At 42.6% G+C, this 9,375-nt stretch overlaps 1 non-coding gene across 1 annotated transcript; it reads right to left on the bottom strand.

Annotated features, from left to right (window-relative positions):
• Positions 1-8,957: 8,957 nt before the first annotated feature.
• LOC117854359 (small nucleolar RNA Z247) lies at positions 8,958-9,096 on the bottom strand. The gene has a single exon (XR_004640286.1). It is a non-coding gene; the product is annotated as a small nucleolar RNA Z247 (small nucleolar RNA).
• Positions 9,097-9,375: the final 279 nt, after the last annotated feature.

Here is a 9,375-nt window from a genome sequence, read left to right on the forward strand (position 1 = left end):
CTTTGAGACCAACATATATTTTCTCTGCTTTGTAAATTGTTAAGCTGTAGGCATCCACACGGTTTAGTTTGAACCACTACTTTTATATGAAAAACTAATTAAGAAAATTAAAAGACTACTCTACTGGAAGATGTTTTCAAAAAAAGAAATCCAATGGTGTTATGTCGATATGATAGATCCACATAGTTTTTTTTTCTACCACCAATTGTGGCAATTAGAGAGCTTCGACCGCATGTTCGTATGACACCATAATAAACCTATAAAGAAGCATAAGTACTCCTTCCAATTCAAAATACATGTTGTCTCACGATGAGAACGCCACCTTGTCCAGTCACACTTGAAGGTGTCATACGAACATGGCGACCTGTATTTATCTTTTTACCACTACTATTTACATATTGAAACAATTGTAAAAGTATATAGCATATCGTAGAAGTGTTTTATTACACAGTTAATTGTATATATTATTATCTTGTTTTCACTCCAAACTCGTGAGAAGACATTTGTTTTAAATAATGGAAAAAAGTCCAACCTTTTGCATTATATGATATGCATATGGCCCCAATTCATTATTACGAAGATTCCTTTTATGATAAGGGAGCAAACAATCTTAGCCTCTTAGGGTGGCAACAGGCTTAGCACATATCTTACGATTAAACCGTAATCCATTTCGGGAAGGACGGCCATTGCCATTTGGGAAAGCTTGGGTAGTAAAAAATTCCATATTTGATTTGAATTTGTATATGTCAAAATGACATATATTGATTCATGGTCGCTTCCAATAGTCCATTGTTCCCGGGCCATAGCACTAGGATTTTACACTAAAAAACTACATTCCATCAATTTTCGAAATGTTTATTACTTATTGGCTTACACTACACGCTGCAGTAAAGTTGTAGGCTAGCTTACTGTAAGAAAGATAGGGAATCGTTCTTTCCATACTGAAGGTCATGGCTCAACACCCGTTGCTTGAGGGGAGATCAAGTGATTGGCGGGAACACCTCAAGTCCTCAATACACGTGTCCTTTGAGCTGACTATCATATATGAAGCTCCAATGCCATCTGGAATTCAGCATAATCATACTACGATATCTCCGCACGGTACCTCACGTCTAGTCGTCTAGGCTCCACAACAGCGACGACTGTACAGTAGCACCTCTCTACCGAAAACCTTGCTGCTCCTGCTGCACTAGTCGCGCTGCGGGGCAGAGCGGGCGTACAGCGACGGGGGAGCGGCCGACGCAGCTCCAAGTGGCCGTCTTGCTGGCCTCTCTAGCGACCATTTTCGCTAATATTCTTCTGCTATATAGGGCCCAAAAGGAGTTCATCTTTTTGGGCATGTGTCAAACGTTACAATGATGGGGCAACTAAAATCCGGCCTCACTACTGCCGTCTCTCACTCCCATCGTGGGGCGAGTGACCTGTGGGCCCTACGTCTCATTGTCTCATCGTGCACATATGTCATCTGATCATCAGAACGGAGGTCATCATCGGAGCCGGGAGGGGCTTGTAGGGCCAGCATGGTTTTTGTGGAGGCATGCATGCATGCATACCTTGGGGCGGTGGCCCCCAAGCCGGATGTGCATGTGTCTGGTTCAAAGTTTTTGTGCGTACTCAGAGTTTGTACATGATATCTACAGCTATGAAGTTTCAACGACGACCAATGATTGCATGCCCGAGGGATATCGCGCAGATGAAAGAGACGGTCCACGTCATGTATTATATGTGCGATTGCTGGCAGGTGCAGACTTTCCTACGGATGACGTGTCATGACAAACTGCAAGAGACGGCATCGATCCCAGTCCCAGCTGGTTTGGAGGAGCTGGGACGAGGTGGCTCGAAACTACAAATTGTTTCCCGGGGCGGGGGGGAGTGGGCGGCTGCCATGCAAGAAAGGCAACCAAGGTGATGATTTTTCCTTTACTTTGGAAAACTAGAAACGACTCGGTCGATCTTTAACAATTAACATCTCTGAAGTTTCCTTGCCAAAAGATATAGCTCACAAAACACTTGGTTTTGTAGAGTACTGGGCACTGGCCGAGGGTTGTGGCGGAGCAAGCTAGGATCAGAGCTGCTTGGAGCTGCGCTGGTGCACAAGCTGCGCGTGAAGGGATGAGAAGTTGGTGATGCTTCTGCTTCTTATGTCCCAGATGCTTAGCTTTGTTTATCCTAAGCTATTACTTGCCTGATCCTCGTGTCAGTATCCTTTAATTAAGTAGTCCAGGACACTTTCGTGTGGAGTTTGTATTGTGAAAATCAGAGGTGCTGTGGAAGCGTTGAACCCCTTTAGGGGCCGCACCTTTGTTTATATAAGTGATAATAGCTATTACTGTGGCATGTACAAGATCAGCTGGCGGCCAGCCATGAGTTTGTTGGTAATCTAAACTAACCCTAGATTACATACAACAACCTTCAAGATATGCATCAGGTTAACAACAAACTATGGCCGGTCACGGTCACACCCTGAAATTTTCGAATTTCAGGATGTGAATAAAAAGAATAAATAAATAATAATTTTCTCATAATTTTAAAAATTTTCCCACCTTTATTTTTCTTTACAGGAAATTTAGTATAGGAAACTAATTGTTTGCTTTTCTAAATTAAATAATGTTGTTCTATGTCTGCGCATTCATGTCGCTGCATCTTGGTATTTCTTGAGTGCAAAAGTTTGGAAAATGCGTTTAGACGTTGCCCAGACTCTTGTGAGGATTTTCCATCTTTTTCTGGAATTTATTTTCGTTTTTCTAGAGCTAAATCCAATTTTTAGAAGGCTCTAGAATCCTTTTCACGAGCTCCAAATATTTTATTTGTATTCTTTGTGTCCCAATCCATCTCTGAGATTTATCTCAGATTTTTCGGAATTTTCTAGGTATTTTTCTCGCTTTAGAAAATGAGTCCAGCTATTTCTGGAATTGTTTTCGCGCAGATAAATAAAATCAGAAATTCCGAAAATAAAAAGTCAACTCGAAAATATCTTTTTCCGAGTGTGGCCTATATATATATCACCGCGTTCGTCTCGACGCGAGGATTTCAGATCTACAAACCTTTTCACGAGTAACTCCGTAGATCTGAAGTCAAAGTTCGGTCTTCGTCAAACTCCGGCGAGCTTTTCCGACGAAACCGTGGACTTCCGGCGAAAACCGACACCACCATGGAGTTCCTCTCTTCGAGCTCTACGCCGTGGTGTGGTGGATTGCATGAATCCGATGTCGGCTCCGTCGTCTTCCCCAACTCCGGCGAGCTTTTCCGCCGCCATTGGTCATCTCTGGCCGAAAGTGAGCACACCATCTTGTTCGTCTCGTCGATATCGTTCCATTTTGCCGTTCATGCGCGAGATCGGGCTTCGTTTCCGGCTTTCCCATCTTCCTCTCTCTTTCTCCTGTTTCTGTGCAACGGGAACCGTGACCATGCTCCTGGTTTCTGTTCGTGCGCACGCCGCCTGTGCGCCATCACCGGCCGTGCCCTTGGCCCCTAGCCCGGCCACCGCTGCACCATCCACCCGAAGCCCCGCCGCACCGGAGCCCCGGCAGGCCGACGGCCAGGAGCTGCGCCATGCTCCTGGCGTGAGGAAGAAGATGAAGGCTGCTTTTCGATCTAGCCCCTAGAGAATCTGTTAATTTTTGTTCATATTTCTTGTGTCTTTCAAACCTTGTAGAAAACCCCCTGTAACTTTCAGTTCCTTGCAATCTGATCCAAGCCATCCTCTTTTGCAGATCTAACCCCGAAGATCCATCTATTCGCAGTGACTATTCTCTGAGTCTTGGTAATCTTCTCAGCTAACCCTCCAAGTCTACGGTTAATTACGTTTAGACCCCTGCAACGTCGTTTAACCCATAGATTCTACGTTTTAGCTCCGTTTTAATCCATTCAAGTTGCGTTAGATGCATAACAATGTAAATTACACGTTAGTGGTAATGTTTTCCTTCACACATGTTTTTGAAAATAAAATTTATATTAAAATTGATTAATGCCTGACAAACGAGTTCTTCTCTAAATAAAATCCATTTAGTGTTAAACATCATTTTTCATAATAATTGTTAATTTGATTAATACCTACTTCATACCCTCTTCTAAATAAAAGCTAATTAAGTTATATATTGGTTTTTCATAAACTAAAGTTAATTTGGTTAATGCTATCTAAATAATTCTTCCAATTAAAAGCCACTTAGAGTTATACCTCGGTGTTACATAAATTAAATTCAATTTGATTAATGTTTATTCAATTTGTTTTCTGAATAAAATCTGTATAGGTTATATCTCGAGTTTTCATAATTAAATATTAATTTGGCTAATATAAATATAAATGTGTTTTGAATTTAATCTACTTAGTTGAACTCGAGATGTAAAGCTATACGCTTAGATGTCTACATGTATCTTATTTTTAAATTAAATGTTTAATTTGCATAAATTGTACTCAAATATTTATAAATAAAATTGGACTTAGCTTTACACCGTCTTTTCTTATGAAAATATAAATATGACTTGACTAATTCTAACCAAGGATATTCCTCTGAAATATCTTAACATTGCTTTTCTCAACTAAAATAAATGAATCTTGTAGCTCTTATCTTTCTTTTATAACTCAAAACTCTCGATAGCTTTATCTCTTCAACCATAGTTCCGTTTTAAGCGTTCCTTACGTTCGCGTGGCCTTATATCGAGCCTTGTTGTTTAGTACGTTCTTTTAAAGCTTTCCTTTTGTTTTGGTGTATTGTTCTTAGTTGTACTTGTTTGTTGCTTGCATGTTTGTGCCGATGTTTGCTCCGAGTAGAAGGATCGCTGTTCGGAAGTTTTGAAGAGTAAGAGCTTCAAGAGAGCAATAGCTGAAGAGCAGTAAGAGTAACTTTCCGTTGGAGAAAGGCAAGTGTCCCTAACCATCCCTCTACCTATGCTTTGTTAATAATAATATGATAATTGTTAATCGGAACATGGAGAACCACCCAGGAAAACAGTGCTACCACAAGACTAAATGGCTCTGGTCTTGGCTGAATAATTAGAAACCTTAGTCTGGGGTGACCTTACTCGTGATGAGGCAAGAGGGGGGACTGAGTTGTTGCATTTTTGCCTGGGATGGGTGGTGCACGCCAGACACCGAAACCTTAGCGGGTTACCACTGATTAATGAATCTTTGTAAAGGCCTCGTAGCGTCCCTATGCAATCACACCTCGGAAGTGTGGTATGATGCCTAGCTAGCATCGCATGGTTGGGTCCAAAGTTCTTTGAACTTTTACGCGACTTGTGGGTAAAGATGTGCCACCTCTGCAGAGTGTAAAACTGATCGATCAGCCGTGCTCACGGTCAAGAGCGGCCTGGACCCTCACATGATTAATTAAACTTGAAGATGGACTCAAATCGTTATTATGGTTATTTCTTGTGGCCTTGCTGAGTACCAACCATAAGTGTACTCACCCTTGCTTACTGCTGCTCAGAAGACGAAGGTGTGTGAAGTATTCCGAAGATGATGCTGAGTTCTAGGCGTACGCAACCCCCAGTCGATTGCCTGTGAAGTTTGGAGCCTCCGTCTCCAGTATTTAAGCTGTGTATCTCTGATGGTTTCGTAAGTCTTTATTTATATCTTTTTACGTGATACTGTTGCTGTTATTCACTTATGATGTCACTATATGTATGAAACTTGATCCTGGCATACATATAGGTAGCACTTGGTTTTGTCCTTAAAACCGGGTGTGACAGTCACCTAACTTGAATGACACGTTACATTGTTTAACACCCTCCCTCAATTACTGCTTTCCTAAGTTGAGATTGTACTTGAAGTTCTCCAATTGTCTGATCGGGAGAAACTTTGTAAATCCATCTGCCACTTGACACCTGACGGAACAAAGTCAACTTCCAAGAGTTTTCTAGCGACTCCCTCACAAAGTGATAGTCAACTTGAATGTGCTCCGTTCTTGCATGGAAGACAGGATTAGAAGTAAGGTATTTAGCACCCATATTATCACACCAAATTCATGCCATTGTAGGACTCTGAATGTGCAGTTCCTTCAAAAGAGTTTGCACCCACATAACTTCAGCAGTAGCATTAGCAATGACTTTATACTCTACTTCTGTACTCGACCTAGACACGGTTGCTTGTTTCTTAGCATTCCATGACACAAGATTATCTCCCAAGAAAACAACAAACCCTCCTGTTAACCTTCTGTCACCTAGGCATCCTGCCCAATCTGCATCTGTATATGCACTTACCAGCATGGATGTAGACTTACACAACTTTAAACCAAGCTTGGAACAGGATTTAAGATACCTTAATATTCTTTTACAGCCGCCCAATGAACAGTTGTTGGAGCATGTAGGAATTAGCACACCTTGTTTATAGGGAAAGCAATATCAGGCCCGGTCAATGTTAGATACTGGAGAGCACCTACCACACTTCTATACTGAGTAGAATCGTCTGGTCCCAAAGGAACTCCCTCATGTATGACAGCTTTTCACTAGTAGACAATGGTGTGCTTACCGGCTTGCAGTCTCCCATACCAACCTTCTTCAGGAGATCCGAGACATATTTTTCCTATATCAAGAGAATTCCATTGTGTAACTTGTGTACCTCTATACCAAGAAAATAGTGTAGATCACCAAGGTCCTTTAGAGAAAAGTCCTTTTAAAGATCCAGTAAGAGAGCCGAGACAGCTTCCTGTTTGGAGCTCACCACAATTATGTCATCAACATAAATAAGGACAAATGTCATAACACTCCCTTGATTATAGAAAAATAGAGAGGTATATGCTTTAGAACCTTTAAAACCAAGATCACATAGTTTCTTACTCAAGCAAGAGTATCATGCTCGGGGTCCTTGCTTCAATCCGTAGAGTGCTTTATCTAATTTACACACATAGTTTGGACATGTCTGATCCTCATATCCAGGTGGCTGCTTCATGTAGACTTCTTCTTCAAGGACACCATGAAGGAAGGCATTTTGCACATCTAGCTGTCGAAGAGTCCAACCCCTCAAAACAGCAATACAAAGAATAATCCTAATAGTAGCTGCCTTTACTACAGGACTAAAGGTGTCTTGGTAATCTATTCCATAGCTTTGCTTGAATCTCTTTGCAACGAGTCTAGCTTTATATCTATCCAAGCTGCCATCTTGTTTTTGCTTGATTTTATAAACCCACTTACAATCTATGACATTCCTACCCTTTTGAGGTGGAACAAGGTGCCAGGTTGCATTCTTTTGTAGGCCTATAAATTCACGATCCATTGCACTTTTCCAATTATTATCTTGCAAGGCATCTTCTAAATTATATGGCTCACCAGTTGTTGTAAGAAAACTGAACTTATTGCTATATTTAATGGTACCATCAGTGTAAGATTTCTCCTTACGAATACCACTTTGCAGGCACGTCTTCAGTCTTGTGTTCCCCATTGCCGAAGAGACCATAGAGGATCCGAGCTCCAGAGTCGAGGCAGATTCGTCGGGAGGCAGTGCAGGGGAAGATTCACCTCCAGGTGGGGCGGAGCCGGTGGCGGTGGACTTGTGGCGGGAGGGACACCATTGCCCGCGCGCTCCCCAATCGTCGGACACGTGGCCGGTAGAGACTAGGCGATGCGTGAGGTAGCACTGCCAGATGTCCCTGGAGCTTCGGACACGGTGCACGTGTCAGCCAGTGACGGGTCCACCGGTGGAGGATCCGCCCCGGCAGAGCCTGTCGCGCTTGGTTCGGTGCAGGAAGCAGATCCTGTATAGGCAGATCCTGTATAGAGGATGTTGGCGCAGGAGGATCTGCTGGCATAGGCGGATATGCTCCGGCTTCCATGCCCAGCCCTGTATTCTTAGTATTTGATGTAGAAAGCTCTCGAAAAGCACCAGTTTCTTCACAAAAATCATTAGCAGATAAATTAGGGAAATTAGTCACATGATTACTCAGTTGTGAGGCCCCATTGCCTAGAGTATTTGGATTTAAAAGAGATGGATCAAGAAGAGAAATTTATGTTTGTAACTGCCTACCTGCATTGGAGTGGAGTTTAGAGAAAGGAAATATGGATTTATCAAAGACCACATCTCTAGAGATAAATACCCGACCAGATGAAGGATCAAGGCACTTAAAACCTTTGTGCAAGCTGTTGTAACCCAAGAAAGTGCATTGTGTAGATCGAAATTGAAGTTTGTGAGAGTTGTAGGGGCGTAGGTTGGGCCAACATGCACAACCAAAGACTCGTAGAGATGTGTAATCTGGTTTCTGATGGAAAAGGTGCTCTAGGGGTGTTCCATGCTGAATAACTCAGCTAGGAATTCTATTGATTAGATAGATAGCAAAGAGAAAAGCATCACCCCAAAATTTGAGCGGCATGGATGCATGGGCGATACTTCCTTTCAGCGGATCCATTTTGTTGATACGCATGAGGACATGAGACATGGTGTGTGATGCCAATTTGTGTAAAAAACAAGTTTAATTTTTGATATTTCCCTCCCAAGCTAGTTTGCATGGCAATAATCTTTCTATCAAACAATCTTTTCAACCAAATTTTTAAACTCATGAAACCTTTGGAACACATCAGATTTGAACTTCAAAAGATAGATCCAAGTAAAGTTACTATAATCATCAATAAAACTAACATAATATTTGTCCTCCAGCTGAATTGGGTGCAGGACCCCATACATCAGAAAAGACAAGTTCCAAAGGATGAGAGGAAACACTAGAAGACTTGGGATAGGGTAATTGATGGCTCTTGGCCGTTTGACAAGCATCACACACTGATTGTTTATTCAAATCAAAGAACAAGGAAGATTAAAACTACTGATAACTTTCTCCACAACCGGGAGAGATGGATGCCCTAGGCGACTATGCCATTGCTCAATGGATGGCCTAACAGCTCCAAAGGCTTGCTTTTATTGAATGTGTAGATGGCAGGGGATACAATCCTTTATGGCAGCTCCACGTCCCGACCCGCCATGTTGGCCGAATAGTGGGAGGCAGCGCCACCATAGATCAGCTCCATGCGATGTTCGAAGCTAAGCAGCTACGCATACACCTCTCCGATGGACATCGATTCTGCCCTAGCGATGAGGGACGTCACAACGGGGTTGTAGTCATCGGGGAGGCCGGTGAAGATGTACGAGATGAGTTCGTTGTTGTCAAGCGGTTTGCCGGAGTTGGCCATGTCGTCGGCGTAGGAGCGCATCTGCTGACAAATTCAGCAATGAAGAGGTCACCCTTTTTTGTAGTGGCTAGGGTGATCCTTGTGTTGATGGAGCGAGCCTTTGTCATTGAGGAGAACATCACCTCGACTACGTTCCATACCTCTGCAGCAATTTTGCAGGATGCTACCTGGGACAGAATGTCCCTAGTCATAGATGAAAATAGATATCCCAGTACCTGTTGATCTGTGGCCACCCATTCTTCATGGGCAGGATTGACCGTG

Source organism: Setaria viridis, chromosome 4, assembly GCF_005286985.2.
Source record: "Setaria viridis chromosome 4, Setaria_viridis_v4.0, whole genome shotgun sequence".
In the NCBI taxonomy this organism is placed as follows: domain Eukaryota; kingdom Viridiplantae; phylum Streptophyta; class Magnoliopsida; order Poales; family Poaceae; genus Setaria; species Setaria viridis.